The sequence below is a fragment of the Mus musculus genome, chromosome 9 (assembly GCF_000001635.26).
Source record: "Mus musculus strain C57BL/6J chromosome 9, GRCm38.p6 C57BL/6J".
Taxonomy (NCBI): Eukaryota; Metazoa; Chordata; class Mammalia; order Rodentia; family Muridae; genus Mus; species Mus musculus.
This window is the reverse complement of record NC_000075.6, coordinates 61,201,529-61,213,444: the sequence shown is the minus strand read 5'-3', so window position 1 is coordinate 61,213,444 and position 11,916 is coordinate 61,201,529. Positions and strand designations below refer to the sequence as shown.

Sequence of the window (11,916 nt, the reverse complement as noted above, 5' to 3'; positions counted from 1 at the left end):
CTAGAACCTGCACTTAGATCCTCTGCAAGGCTAGTCTCTGCTCTTAAACACTGAGCAATTGATTTCACTAGCCCCCAGCTAGTGATCATTTGATGCCAAGAAACAGAGACCCAATTCAGGCAACCTAGGTAGAGAAGGAGGTTCAAGGATCCTGTAGAAATCCAAGGATATAATCTTAAATCCATTTCAGGAATTGTGAGGCTCTACTGGAAGACCAAATAACTCAAACAACTTCTCCAAGATGGCTTGCATGTCTCTTGGGGTGTCTTTTTCTACTATCCAGATTTCCTTGCTCATTCAAGCCTCCCTATTCCTGATGCTCGGCTCATGGCTTCCTCATGACAGCCATGAGGTTGTTAGAATTCTACCCTTTCCCTCTTCTCTCTGAGAGCCCCATATGCACTCTCAGAGGTCCAGTACTCAGTTCTGATGGGCTTGGTCCATCTTTTCCAGCCATTCCTCACAGATCTTGGTTTGCTGGTAAGCCTATAACCGAGATCCTTTGTGCTGATCCTTTGGCCCAATTACCTGGTAGTTATGGGTAGTCATGAGTACCAGGCTTCATAGAATGAAATAGGACTGTAGGCTCTTGTCAGAATCTCCATGGGAGGCACGATCTCTTGACAAACATTTGCAATGAGTGCACAGCCATCAGCTCCTTAGTGCCCTCTCCTTTTAGACTGTGGGGAGGAAGGAGTTGATGAAATAGGGAAAAGTATTCTGTGGTCTACAAATTGATACACAGATGGGAGCAGTAGCGTGATTGATCCATCCATCCATCTAACTATCCATCAACCCAACCATCCATGTATCCATGCATCCAACTATCTACCCACATAAGAACCACTCCTTGGGCTGGGGAGCGTGGCAGGTAACCCAATTTGTGGTTGAGTCTGAGGCCCTGAGTTCAGATCCTCAATACCCATGTAGATGTGAGAGAATAGCACACACATCTGCATCGAGCTCTTCTACATGAAATGGAAGGCAGAGGCAGGATAATCCATGGAAACTCACAAGCCAGGGTTCACAGGGGTACACGGCAGAAAACAGCATGAGACCCTGCATCCAACCAGATACGCGACAAAGACTGATTTCTGAGGATATCCTCAGACCTCCATATGCTCACTGTGGCACATGGATGCCTCCCTTCCCTGTAACGATTTTTTTAAAGTACTTCTTGAGTTGGGCTGTAATCCTAGCACTCAGGAGGCATCCAGACTGCTGGAATTCAAGGTCAGAATGCAATAATTATGTTCCAGGCAGTCTGGGTGACACAGTTAGACCCCATACCCACACCAAAGAAAGCAAAAGATAAAAGGAGAAGAACGATTACTTAGCATCTGTGAGGTGTACCCAGTGTCCTCAGAACTAAGGAGGCACCAACATGCGCATTAGCCTTGGCTTTCATTTCCCTCCTCACCCCTGCAATTACATTATCAAGCTACAAGACATGCAACCTGCAAAAGCCCCAGTAGCTTTATCTCCGGTTGGTAACAGAGGCATAAACACACCCAAGCTTGATGCAGTAACCTACAAGTAAATTAAGCCACATTGAAATAGCATCTTTCACCAAGCAGACTGTGAAAGATTTAAACACATACTGAGAGTGGTGGTGTGAAAAGAACTGAGCAGACTTCCAGATCCCTCATGGAAGTGTGAATCAGTACAGATTCCAAATGGAACATCCCTTAAAATGGCAAAAAGCGCTCCTCCCTGGAAGCTTTGCCTCGTGTACTCACTGTGGGGACTCTCTGTAACTTCAAGGATGAAACGACCTAAATAGCCACCCACAGGGAAAAGGCCAGGTAGATACTGTGCACAAGCCCAGCAGACGCCCAGGTAGCCATGGAATTCAAGGAGGGACCTCTTAGGCAGAATGCACTGTCAAGATAAAAACACAAGAGAGAGAATCATAAACTGCAGTGGTGTTTAAAGGTACTGGGAGGGGCTGGAGAGATGGCTCAGCAGTTAAAGATGCTTGCTGTTCTTTTGGAGGTCACAGGTTCAGTTCTCAGCACCCTCATGACAGCTTAAAAACATCCTTAACTCCATCCAGATTCAGGGGATCGTATGCCTTCTTCTTGCTCTGTGGGCTCCAGGCACTTGCCAGTGCACAGACACACACACACAGGGAAAATGCATATGCATAAAATAAAAATGCATAACTCTTTGAATATTAAGGATTTATAAGTAGAAAACACACACATGCATGCATGCACAAGTGCATGTGTTGGCACATGCACCCTCATACACACTTCCCTGTAGAAGCATACAATGCACCTGTAAGAACTGACAAAAAACCTACCCAGTGGGATGCCTGTGCAGAAGAAGCTGCAGCAATATCTGCATGCTGCAGAGAGAGCTACCTGCCTTGAGTTCTTTTCCCAATAGGCTCTGGGAGGGACTCTCTGGCAACCCAGACACACCTCTGGCCCAAATGACAAGAATTTACAAATGAGCAATTGCAGTAAGCATAGCTCCTAAGCACAGCTCAAATTGAGGGCTTAGATCTCACCCGGATGGTGTCCCAGCTTTCTGTGCCTGGTGAGCCAAGCAGTACAGCCATGTGGCTATTAGGGATGAGGACCATGAAGATAGTGACCTCTTGGTGACTGTTCTGGGGAGCTGGGGCCAGTGAGCAAGTATAGCTTGCTTCATTCACCTTATGTCTTCTCAGAGAAGACCTGGGGGAGATTGTGTAGCTATTGGTCTTTTCGGGGGAAGGAAGGACCCCCCCCCCCCGCCTTTTCATAAGTGAGGCCCTGTGACAGGAATGATGCTCATACAGCATCTACGGCTGCCTACACAGGAGCTGCACAAGGTCAAACCAGTCAGCATTTCAGCACGGTTCATGGAGCAGTTGCTTATGAGTCCCCAGTCCCTAGCTGACGTGCTATTGACAGTCAACAACTGCTAGAAGGAGAATCAATCATCTTTAAGGTGTGGTCCTGCTAAGTCAGCCATGCTCCAGCGATGGTCCACACCCATGCCTGCATGAGCAGCACAAATTGAACCCAGTGGTCTACTTCACACGAAGTTGGGAGGTGTGGGAGGGAGGTATATCCTGAGGGAGTTATAGAGAGGAATTGTGTGTGTGGGTGTATGGAATATGGATATGATCAGAATCTATTCTATGCATGTTGGAAATTCTCCAAGAATTAATAAAAGATTGAATTAGAATATTTCCATGACCACAAAATGAATGAGTCCCAAAATTGCAGCGCAAAGCTAGACATGACAGGAGTCAAGACGCAGAAGCAGGCGTAGGCGGAGTGATGGTGACACTCCTTGTACCTCACTGAAAATCTTGCCCTGCTTTGTCTCCTGCATCTTAAATGTTTGTGGTTCCTTTGCTCTACAGTCCACTGCAGGCCCAACTGTGTGCCTCTGGTTTCAAGAATGTGGGTAGGAGCCTAGAACATTTACTCTCTTATCTGCGCTGCTGCTATATGCCTCCTAGATTATAACCCATCTGATGCTGGTCAGACTCCCTAGGGACCTGTCTGTGAAAACAGGAGGCGTGGAGGAAAAACCCCTGTGGGGCATCCTCTGGAAGACAGAGTCCTGGAGTCTAGGGATAAGTTCTACTCCCTGGTACTCAAGAAGTGGTCACTGTATTGGTGTGTGTGTGTGTGTGTGTGTGTGTGTGTGTGTGTGTGTGTGTGCGCGCGCGCGCACGAGCACGCAGGCATGTGTCTGCAGATGTGTGGACCTGCTGTATATGCCTGTGGAAGGCAGAGGATGTTAGATATCTTCCTCAACCAGTCACTACCTTAATTTTTTAGATAAGGTCTCTCACGGAACCTATAGCTCACCAATTTGACCAACAAGCCCCAGGGATCCTCATGTCTCTGCCTCGCCCCAAGACTCCCCATCCACCCTGTGTTCAGATTACGGGAAGTGCTATGCCTAGCTCCTTCATGTGGCTACTAGGGGGTCTGAACTCACTCAGACCCTCGTGTTTCCACAGCAAGCACTTTATCAACTGAGTCGGGCCCCCAGCCTCCTGTATCAGAGAGACCTTGTCATCACATCAACAGAATGTCTGTCCAGACACAGCCAGGTCACTGGTATGTTCTTGTTCTCTGCTTTCTTTCCCAGTCTGCAGCTCCCCCCCCCCCGCCCCCCGCCCCTCTTTGCTCTTTAAAAGGCCAGCAGTGCAGTGTGGAACTGCCTCAGGCTTTGCTTTCTGGAGAGCTTGGGCTAAGGTGAGATGCAAGGTCCCTTTAATCTGCACTGGGATCCCAGCAGTGCTTCAAGATCAGACCTTGCCCTTGAGTCTGCATTTAGAGAGACTGAAGGAAGCTCGGTGCTTGATCCAGAGTCACACTGCAAGGCTGATGTGAAGACGGTGCTTGCAAACTTCTCTGATCTAAGTTTGGGTTTAGTCAGAGGCCTGGAGACTCTGCCTAGGGCAAGGCAGGGTTAGGAGGGAGGTCTAACGGGAACGAAAACATGGCAACATGGCTTGCCTGAGAAGTGTCTGCTGGCCTGTAAGAGCAAAGTTTGGCTGGCCATAGCATGGGACAGTGTACTTTAATGTGGTAGGCACTGGTTTTCTGGCAAGGATGGTAAAATCAAGGTCCCCACATGGACCATGGGTACATATTCTGAGGCTGTTCTAGACAAAGTCGTGGGGACATGCCTGGCTCAGGGGATAAATTGGTCCCCAGGACAGCACATTGGAAGGAGAAAACTGATTCTCTCAAGCTGTCCTCTGACCTCCATATATGCACCGTGGCACCTGCATGCATCCCTCCCACCACCTGCTTAACACACAACACGCATGCTAACTTTTAAAAAAGTGTGAGCATGTATAGAATAAAAGCTTTAAGTATCTCAGAAGCTGTCACTGTTTTTCCTTACTTTGGTTTTTTTTTTAATTGTTTTATTTATTTATTTTTTTTAGGCAGTCTCAGATAGCTCAGGCTGACCTTAAACTCCTTAAATTCAAGGCTGACCAATTGGATCTTCCTGCCTCTACTGTCCAAGTTCTAGGATCACAGCTACACACTACCAGGCCCAGTTTGTGGGCCACTGGGTTTAAACCTAGGACTTTGGGCATGCTGGGCAGACACTCTTCCAGCTGAGCTGTAGCTCCAGCCTTTTGAAGTCCCAAAGGGAGATATGGAAGAGACCGAGAGCTTATCCACACCATTGTCTCTTATTAGGAATTCTTGTGCTTCGATGCACATTGATGGGAATATCATGAAAAAGGTAAGACCTCTTCTCTGAGGCTCACAGGTATTGAATGTAAGAAAGGCCTAAGCTCACACGTTGGACAACAAGCAAGTAGCAATAATGAAACTGAACAGCTAGATGGCTTAGTTACTTTCCTCTTGCTGTGATAAAACACCGACCCAGGCAACTTATAAAGGAAAGCTTGTAATCGGGCTCACAGTTCTGGGAGGGCTGGAGTTCATGACGGTGGAGCAAAGGCGTGGCAGCAGGAATGGCTGCGGTAGAGAGAGAGACTGGGCGTGGTGAATCTTTGAAACCTCAAAACCCATCCCCAGTGACACAACAAGGTCACATGCCTCCACTTGTCAATCCTCCCCAAACAGTTCCACCAGCTTGAGACTGAGCATTCAAACACGAGCATAAAAACCTATGAGGTTAATTCTCATTCAAACCACCGCATTTGACCATGTAACCTTTTGAAAGATCTCCTTTTCCCCAAATTGCAGTAATTTTCACCTTGCCGCACCCGATACCCTACAGAGGGGCTTACTGAGCAGTGTTTGGAATGTTACCCAGTTAACTCCATCTTTTTCATCGGCTTGTAGGGGAAACCAATCACAAACCAGAGAGGTAACTCAGCTTGCCCAGAGATGCTCAGCAGGGGTTCACACAGGCATCCTGATTTCCTGGCCAAGGCTCTTTCTTCAACCTGGGAGAGATCCGCACTGCATAACCGTTGCCAAGCTATTAATGAGAATGAGACCTAAATTAGTTTCAGAAAATGGGGTTTTTAACATTGGAAAGTTTTAAACTATGGAAATTGGAAATTTAAATGAGTTTATGTGATAGAAATTAGTGAGAAGAAAAAGAAGCCCCACCTACTCCCAGCCTAGAACTCCTCGGAACCTCTCAGAGTGGAGCCCCGGTCTCCCTGTTTATCAGTCCAGTTAGCCACGTGTTCAGGAGCATTTCGAAGATGATGCTGTGCTTTCAGAGATAAGTGTGAAGTGCCAGGGAGGACTGGAGATTGGGGGTCGGGGAGCCCCACAGGGGGAGAGAGCAGCTGGCCCAGCATATGGCCCTTGGTAGGCTCCTCAGCTGCCCTGCCTAGGGAGTCCTCTTCCCAGAAGAGAAGCATACATACCACATTAGTTTGCAAGGCAGCACTGATTAGTAATTAAACGGCTTAAAAAAAAGGAAGAAAGAAAAGAAGGCCATTAAAGCTAATGCCATCAAAATCAGAACCTCAGACGCTGGTTCATAATTACGAATGTACCTTGGGAATCGCAGGAGAGGACATTTACATTTTAACATGCACACTGCACAGGCAATAACCCCCCTACCCCCCCACCCCCGCTACACACACACACACACACACACACCCATCACTGGGAGACCTGAGGCTGAATTCATTTATTCGGCAACTCACTCTGATCCTGGAAAAGCAGGTCATTCTTCAAGAAGGCAACAAGGAGCCCTGAGAAGAGGTTTCCCACGAGGGGGTCTTTGCCCTGATGCTCCTTACGCTGAGGGCACATTAACTGATTGCTTCAGCAAAACTTACTCTTCTTATCTTTAAAATGGGGGCAGGTTCATCTTCTAGGGCTGTACGACAGCCTCTGAGACAGTGTTCCCTCCCTCCCTCCTCCCCTCTCTCCTCCCCTCCCTCCTCCCTCCATCTGAGATCCTCCTTCCTGAGGATCTCATGTATCCCAGGCTGCCCTGGAATTTACCTTGGAGCCAGAGATGACCTTGATCTTCTGATACTCTGGCTTCTACCTGTCAAAAGCTAAGGTCACAGATGTGCCTCAACATGCCAGGTTTATAAAACACTGATGAGCAAACCCAGGGAGCCTGTGCATGCTAAAGAACACTCTGCCAGCCCAGCTACATCCCTAGCCTGCGTTTCTTTCTTACTTTCTCTACCCCTGACATTTTTTTTTATAAAAAGACAGAATCACCCTATGTAGCCCAAGCTAGTCTCAAACTCTTACCCTCGTGCCTCCGCCTCCTGAGCGCCTACATAAATGTGTCACTACAGTAAGCCAAGTCAGGGTAGAGCGTAGTTCTATGACACTTAATTAACACTTCGTAGGCGTTTGAACAAGCACCTTGGGCTGCTTGGTCCTGTGCTGGACATCCCCAGGGCTGGGAAAGAGTCACTGTCTTTGGAAGAGGCCCTGAACAGCTCTGCCCACTCTGGGCTAATTCAAGCCAGGGCTCAGTGAACCACAGCCCAGGGTCACTTGTCTCTCTCACCTCTAATTGGCTGGACAAGGGGAGCTCAGCCCTCCAAGCCCTGACTCCAGTTCCACACAAACCTCTGCATCCTCTGGGGTTTTTAGAAAGAAAAGAGAGAAAAAGAGAGAGAGAGAGAGAGAGAGAGAGAGAGAGAGAGAGAGAGAGGAAGGAAGGAAGGGAGAGAGAGAGGAAGGAAGAGAGAGAGAGAGAGAAGGAAGGAAGGAAGGAAGAAAGAAAGAAAGAAAGAAAGAAAGAAAGAAAGAAAGAAAGAAAGAAAGAAAGAAAGAAAAGCACCCGCCCTTGCACACTGGCTCACAGAGGCTCGGAACTCTCATCATTTCCCTAGAGACATCTTTGTCCAAGGGCTAAGAAACAAAAGTTAGGGAGCCTTTTTAAAATATAAAATATCAGGGCCAGACAGGCCATTTTCAGACAGTCCCCGAGGCCTAGTCAGCTATTAAAGATGGAAATTATATATTCATAACACAGGATATTGCTGCTTGCTTATTTATAACTTGCTCCATTTCAAGAATATTTATTCTAGACGAGAAGGCTTGATAATTTTCATCCAATCTACTCGTCGTAGCTTAGGGCAAAAGACGGGAACAGCTCAATTGAAGGAGTGGCTCTGAAGGTAGGTAGGGAAGGAACAGCTTGCCCCCCCCCCTTCTCCAGGAAGGAGTGCCTGCTGTGTGCTGCCAGCCCCCAACTCCATCAGCACCAGCCTTGGCACAGTCCTGTCACGTGTAACTGGGGAAGGGCAAACGGGAGACTCCAGTCCCTCTGCAGTGTGCTTGCTCACAGGGCTGGGACACATAAACACCCAGGGCTAGAGGTAGACTCTTGCACGCTGCGTCTCAGGCCCGCACTGCTTCATGGGAGGAGAGGGAGTTACTGCATATCTCCTCTGTGCCCATCAAAGGGCTCCTGATGGACACTTGATGTATGAAGCACTAAGAGTGTACCTTGTCCTGTGCTGGGGGGGTTGTAGGAATCAAGGGGGAAAAAGAGAGGAGCTTAAAGAAAGTCTCTCCCTAGGAAGGGAGGGCAGAAGACATTGTGTCATCTGCTGGCTCTACCAATCAGGACTGTCCCCTCCACCCAGATTCATCGGTGTTATTCTCTCAGAGTGAGGACAAGAAGGAGGTGGTCACCAGCTGGTGAGGGCAAGCTAAAAAATTGGACATAGTGGTTAGATCGAGAAGCCGGGACTTTTATGACTCCAACAACTGAAGGTCCTTCCCATTCCCGACAGCCACTCAGACTTCTGCATGTCACATCTTGAGGGGACCTGGTGCAGAAGTCTTAGCAGGAGAAGAACCAGATTCTTAGGAGTCATGCCAAATTGCTAAAAAGAGCTACAGGCCAAGATGGTTCCAAGTTCAAGGTCAAGGTAGCCTCTGTCTTTCCTACAGCACCAGCAGTGAACATATGCTACACATGTGTCACACACATGCTACAGGCATGCAAAGACTGGCTTGTCCTTTCTGTACATTGTCAATCACAGACTGCTATCCCCAACCTGACTCATTCACTTGGTGATCTGGAAGCCTTAAAGAGAATCACCGAGACTGAGAAACTGTGCGTTGTCTCATTTATTCTGCAAATATTTATTGAGCACCTATTACATAGCCAGCCCCAGGCAGACATGTGGGTTACAGCGCTGAAGGGTGATCCAAACCAGCTTGGCTGCTGCACTCCTGGAGGAAGAAGGGAATGGCAGAGGGCCTGGACTCATGAGAGGTCAGAACAGTGAGAGATGAGCTGCTTAGCTTGGCCAGGGGAGGACTAGCTGGGCGCAGTAACAGTGACTCGGTGGAGAGGCCTCATCTGCAAAGGTTGACTGTGAGGGAGATGGATTGTTGTGGGCAGGAGGGGCTGGCCTAGCCTGACCTGGAGGTCTCCCAGGCAGCATAGAGGAGCTGTATATAAAGGCGATGGGAAGCCTTAGGTGGAGAAAGGACAGAGTCAGACCTGTCTTCCTTCCTTCCTTCCTTCCTTCCTTCCTTCTGCTTTTCTTCCTCCCTTCTTTGTCCTCCCTCCCTTCCCTCCCTCCCCTTCCTTACTCCCTCCCTCCTTCCTTCCCTCCCCTTCTTCCCTCCTCCCTTCTTCCTTCCCTTTCTTCCCTCCCCTCCTCCCCCTTTCTTCCCTCTCCTTCTCTCTTCTTCCTCCCTCCTTCCCTCTCCCTCTTTCCCTTTCCCTCTTCCTTTTTCTTAGTACTAGAGACTGAACCATGGACCTTACTTATCCTAGGCAAGTATTCTATGAATGAGTTAGACCCAAAGCCCTTTTGTTACTTTTATTTTGACTGTGTCACAGTTGACTTGGTTGGCCTTGAGCTTTCTCTGTAGCTCAGGCAGACCTTGAACTCAAGATCCTCATGAAGAAGCTGGGATTACAGATCTGAACCACCAAGTCTGACTTCTAGATTGGCTTTGAAAGTCAACTTGAGACTTGAAGAGGCTGTCTCAGGGGAAGCTTGCATTGCTCGTATGGGTGACGCTTATTCTATTGCAACCTGTGACTGGGCCTTGGGGATCCTGTTTTTCCTAGGCAATGCTACTGCTGAAACCTCTTGGGGTTGGGCTTACTCCAGGACAAGCACAAACTGCACCAGAACCAGGATCTAAGCGCTGGTTCTCTATGTGACTTCCAAGCCCAGCCACAGATCCACAGAACCAGAGGCACTGGGGATGTGCAGCACTTGGCGAGCTACAGGGTGCTCAGAAGCAGGCATAAGCAGGAGACCTTGGGGTTGCTCTTTGTGAGAGTTTCTGTCAGGCTGGCTGCAGAGCAAGTGGGCTCCAAGGCCCAAGGCAGAGGTGTTCAGCCAGCTCTGCCTGTGTCACATCCAAGGACCTCCTGGAGCACCTGAAAATGCAGGTGGTTTGCTGCAGTCTCACTGGGTCTAGGGATCTACATCCTGTGAAATCTAGGTCTTCACAAGCCATAGTTTCATGTCACCAAGGTGGATGTGGATAGAGAGAGACAGAGACAGAGAGTCACAGAGAGACAGAGACAAAGACAGGGAGACAGAGACAGGGAGACAGGGAGAGGAGCAGAGTGTTGGATTAAAGAGTGGACTGTCATGGGAAACTCCAAGGGCAGATTTTGATGCCTCAGTCTTGACTGTTCTACACAACCCTCTTTGAGCATACACACACACACACACACACACACACACGCACACGCACACGCACACGCGCACGCGCACGCACACGCACACACACACGCACACACACACACATACACACACGCGCGCGCACACACACACACACACACACACACACCTGAAATACCTTTTTACCCAAGCCCCATGCTTGTCCCCCAGGTGCTGAGTCTTGAGGATTTTCTTTGTGTATCTCTGGGCTCACAGATCATCTTTCAGCTCCCACCCCCCAGTGTTGCTTGTGAGTCTGGAGCACCATGGGGGGGGGGGGGCGCAGGGATGATTGAACCTTTGGGGGAGCTGTAGGGGAAGGGAGCCAGAGAGGTTTGTGTGCGAGCTCTCAGGGGAGGGAGGAGGAGCAGAAAGAGGAGAGGGAGGAGAAGGAGGGAATTGAGAAGAGGAGGAGATACCAGGACTCATAAAGAGGCCCTGATACATTGAGGGTGGGGGTAGGGCATGTCCAGGGTTACACAAACACTCCCATGCATTCAGATAATATAGACACATATACAGGGGATACACAAACTCTCTCACCGACACACAGATATTATTAAACACATATAGTAATGAACAAGGACACACCCCCCACAGGTCTGTAGGCATCTGTAACCCTAGCCCTCCCTTTTGCTTATAGCTTCACATCTCAACCTGGGTGTAATTTATTGATTCTTCAGTATTGAAAAATTTATTTCTGCATTTTTAAACCACAATTCTTTGCTCAGGATATCCTAATCCTTAATATCAGATGAATCACAGTGGCATGAGATGGCTGGGTGATTTTCCTTCTTATTCATTATAATCAATACGTCATTTGTAAGGTCTTTAATAGAGATAAATGAAACACAGCTTTTACTTCATTATAGAATGGCCATTCTTGCCCCTTGAAAACAAGCTTCGTCCTTCAGTGCATAGATGCTGCTGGAACAGGAAGCTCCTTTCTGAATCAGTGGTACCTTTGCCTTGTGACTGAGGTGAGGGATTCTCCCAGGAGCCTGGTTAAATTCTGCAGCCCCAGGACACAAACTCCCATCACCCTAGAGCTCCTGCTCCATCCAGCTAATGGAACAACACGGTCCATGTAGCCCCTCCCACAGGGATGCATTCGTCTCCCTGGAGACACATAGCTCTCAATTTGCCCTAGGCACACCAGCATACAGAGATCTGCAAATGTGTGAACCCACAAGGACATATATGCTGAGATATGTACTTTTATATACATATACTCAAAGGTTCCTAAACCCACATGCATGCCCCCTCTGTGTGTCTGTCTATCTGCGTAAGATGCTAGAGTTATAGAGTTTAAAATTTTATTGAGGGATGGGGCA

General features: G+C 48.4%; 1 long non-coding RNA gene across 1 annotated transcript; it reads right to left on the bottom strand.

Moving 5' to 3' along the window:
- Nucleotides 1–529: 529 nt before the first annotated feature.
- On the bottom strand, nt 530–6,766 carry Gm34105. The gene is made up of 4 exons (XR_379511.1): nt 6,611–6,766; nt 5,805–5,925; nt 1,740–1,881; nt 530–680 (listed from the first exon to the last, which is right to left on the bottom strand). It is a non-coding gene; the product is annotated as a predicted gene, 34105 (long non-coding RNA).
- Between the last annotated feature and the right edge of the window lie 5,150 nt (nt 6,767–11,916).